Source organism: Vulpes vulpes, chromosome 1 (genome assembly GCF_048418805.1).
Source record: "Vulpes vulpes isolate BD-2025 chromosome 1, VulVul3, whole genome shotgun sequence".
Taxonomy (NCBI): Eukaryota; Metazoa; Chordata; class Mammalia; order Carnivora; family Canidae; genus Vulpes; species Vulpes vulpes.
In genome coordinates this window covers 65,454,140-65,457,909 of record NC_132780.1, presented here as the reverse complement: position 1 = coordinate 65,457,909, position 3,770 = coordinate 65,454,140, and the positions used below count along the sequence as shown (strand labels likewise).

Below are 3,770 nucleotides of genomic sequence, written 5' to 3'. Positions count from 1 at the left end.
TGGTGGAAATTAAAAGCATCAGTAGATTTCTGTGCCCAATTAAAACATGTCTCGGAAATGAAGGCAGATATTTTCAGATGATCGATAGCTGAAGGAATGTGTGGCTAGGAGGCTCACACTATGCTAAAGAACGTTTTTCAGACCAAAGGGAAACAGAAATTTAAGTTTATAAGAATGCCAGCAATTGTAAAAGTGTTGTAAAGATTCATGGCCCAGTCGGTGTCTGAGCTTAGCCTGGGGCCCACCAAGCTGTGACTTCCTGGCTGACAGACCAGATTGCCCCTGCATACTGGAGGCCCCACTCCCAGATCCTGAGCGGTAACAAATGCGCTACATCCTTTAAAGATAACGACACCAAGCGTCACTGCCGGGCCTGCGGGGAGGGCTTCTGTGGCAGCTGTTCATCCAAGACCCGGCCGGTGCCCGAGCGCGGCTGCGGCCCTGCACCCATGAGGGTGTGTGACAACTGCTATGAAGCCAGGAATGTCCAGTTAGACGTGACCAGGCTGATGATGAAGGCGGGACGCTGATGGCTCGGAAGGTGGGAGAGGCTGTGCAGAGCACTTTGGGAGCCGTGGTGACAGCCATTGACATACCACTAGGGCTGGTGAAGGATGCGGCCAGGCCGGCGTACTGGGTGCCCGACCACGAGATCCTGCACTGCCACAACTGCCGGAAGGAGTTCAGCATCAAGCTTTCCAAGCACCACTGCTGGGCCTGCGGACAGGGCTGCTGTGACGAGTGCTCCCATGACCGACGGGCCGTCCCCTCCCGAGGCTGGGACCATCCTGTCCGAGTCTGCTTTAACTGCAATAAAAAGCCCGGTGACCTTTAAAAAAAAAAACCTAAAAGAAAAACCTAAAAGAAAACCTAAAAGAAAAAAACTAAATATCCTTAAGGATTTGTTGATTCTTTAACATAATAGTTCATGGTAGAGCTTTGAATTGAACCACGTAGCTGCCAGTGGCACAGGGACAAGGTAAGGTGAGCGGAATCTTACCGCTGTGAAGATACTGTAGCATATCCACAGTGCGCTCTATTGGCGTAGATCTTCTTAAATTAGGGATGCATGAAGAAAGTATTCAGCTTGTGTACTTTTGTTAGCAAGTTGTCGAGGTGTCAGAGCGGGGGGCGACCTCTGGGTCCCCTCTCTGGAGGTCCCCGGGGCGCCCAGCAACCTGTTATCCATCTGCCAGTTGTTGAAAGGCACTGTGCTTATTTCAATGGAAGACTTGCTCGTTAAGGGACTAGACACTATTTTTGGTAATTGCTTGTTTTCAGTTGGCTTCGATTTACGAAGTTTATACAGATGTAATCTTTGAGATCATGACTTGAAATACTACTTGTGAGCAAGAGAAGTGCATGACCTAGGTCCCTAACTGAGTATAAAAATTCTTCAGCAAGATGCTCAACATGAAAATCATGCCTTCCCAGAGGCGACTCTCAAGGCCATGAGAAATCTGTGACTAAGATGCAATTTTAATACAGAGTGAAAGGATATTTTGTAATGCTTAACTCATTTCCTGTGATGTGTCCGATAGGACACTTGGCCAGTTCCCTGGACCATCTTCTGCATTTGTAAGCTCAGCCCCAAAAGCGATGATGTGTTTTTCCTCAGATAAGCAAAGTCAACAACAAAATTTGCTATATATTTACAGATGATCCATTGCCTTTCGGAGGTGATTTTTTTTTCCCTGCAGCTAGAAGGTATATTGGTTCCGAGGAATTCCTTCTGAATGTGATCAATGAACCCAGAGATATGTAGGGATTCAGTGACTTCCGTTTCACTACCTTTAGCTCTAACCACTACCCTTGCAAAACCTGGGGATGAGGTTTGATCCCAGAAGTTTCAAGTATAAGATATCCCATGACAGACGACGTTGCTGTGTCCCCCAGTGACCGTATGATGCCGTGGATAAAGCAGGAGTTTGAAAATCAGTCCACACCACCTGGTGAGTGAGGTGGGACAACAACCTGCAGAGAGGAACTCGGGATTTCGGGTAGAAGACAGCAGAGCTCCCGCGGCCGGGATGCTAGCGGTGGCCACGGACCCTGGTTTCTCCTTCACCTCCTCTCTTTCTTTCCTCATCGATGCCAGCCACACCTACATTTCCTGAAAATATTTTGGAAGGATATTTAGTCTTTACAACTCAAGACACGCATATTCCAATGTGGCTGCAGTGAGGACGGTAGCTCCCACTTTCATTCATCGTTGACTGTAGATGTTAATCAAACATTTTTTCATGTACTTATTGGCAATATGTCTTATTTGTTTGAATATTTTGCTGTTTTAATTGCTTTGTGTATCTCCTTATTGAGTTGCAAGTGTTCACATTATTCTCCAGATATAAGCCTGTGTCTTATATTCTCCCTCAGTGTGTGGCTTGACTTTTCTTCTTTTACATTTTTTTAAGAGCATGACTGTTTATTCTGATAAAGTCCAATTTATTAAATTTTTCTCTGCCATCTATACTTTATGCTTTCCTATATAAGGGATAATCACTGACCCTAAGTTCTTTCTCTTGGGACTCCACTCAGACATTTTACAGCTGCAGCTTTTATGCTGAGGTCTAGAGCCCATTTTTAATTCATTTTTGTCCAGAGTATAAACTGATGTCAATTCCCCTCATATTTCTTTTCCCTTTACAAAAAATATTTATTTATTTAAGTAATCTCTACCTCCAACGTGGTGCGTGAACTCAAGACCCCAAGATCAACAGTTGTGCTCTCCATCGACTGTGCCAGCCAGGCAGCCCTTCCCTCATGTTTCTATCAGGTGTCCCAGGACCTTTGTGGAAAGACGACATGTCCCACAGGGCTTGTATGGCCACACTGACCAGAAGTCAAATGACTGTTCGTGTGCCGTTCACCCTGGACTCCTTCTATTCTCTCCAAGACTCCATGCTCCTGACTTCCATGTCTTTGTAGAAGGTATGAAATCAGATGATGCAAGACACACAGATTCATTTTCTTTAAGGTTGTTCTTTTTTGGAATTTTGACAAGGTTTGCTTTGTCCATAGACCAAATTGGACAAAGTTAGCAGCCCAACAACATCATCTTTTCTCTACAAACAGCGCACATCTCTTCAACCACCCAGGGTGACTGGGATTTCCCCTAGCAGTCCTTTCTACTTTCCAATGTATAGATCTTGTTCACATTTTAAGGTTATTCCTAAATATGTCATTTTTATCCTTGTAAAAACATTGTTGTAAATAGTGTTTCAATTTCAAATTCCATTTTTGTTAGTAATACATAGAAATATGGAAACACAATTGACCTTTGCATTTCTGCATTGTGTGCTGTGTCCTTGTGAAATGCATGTGTAAATTCTAGAAGCTGTTTTGTAAATTCTTCAGGATTTTCTATGTGCATAATCATGTAATTTATACATAAAAACAGTTTTACTTAATTTTTTTCCAAGGCTAGGCTATGGACTTTTTGTTGGGAAGCTTTCCATTTTTTTTTAAGTGTAAAGGATTTTGCAGCTTTCTACTTCTTGCTAAACTAGTGGTATTTGTGGCCTTCAAGGAATGTGTCCATCTCACTAATTTGTCCAATTTGTTGGTGGAAAGCTGTACAAAAAATATCTATTATGCCTTTAATGCCTGTAAGATCTTAGTTATGTCCTTTCACTCCTCTTGTTTGTAAATAGTGTCTTCTCTCCTTTTTTTTCTTTTCCTCCCTCAGCCTGGGTCAAAGTTCATAGATTTTACCAATCTTTCCAGGGGTCCAGTTTTTGTTCCACTCTTTTTCTCTTCTGCTTGCCTGC

General features: G+C 43.4%; 1 pseudogene; it reads left to right on the top strand.

The window, feature by feature from the left end:
* The first annotated feature begins 207 nt into the window (after positions 1-207).
* Positions 208-835, top strand: LOC112922655 (zinc finger FYVE domain-containing protein 1 pseudogene; annotated as a pseudogene).
* The last annotated feature ends 2,935 nt before the right edge of the window (positions 836-3,770 follow it).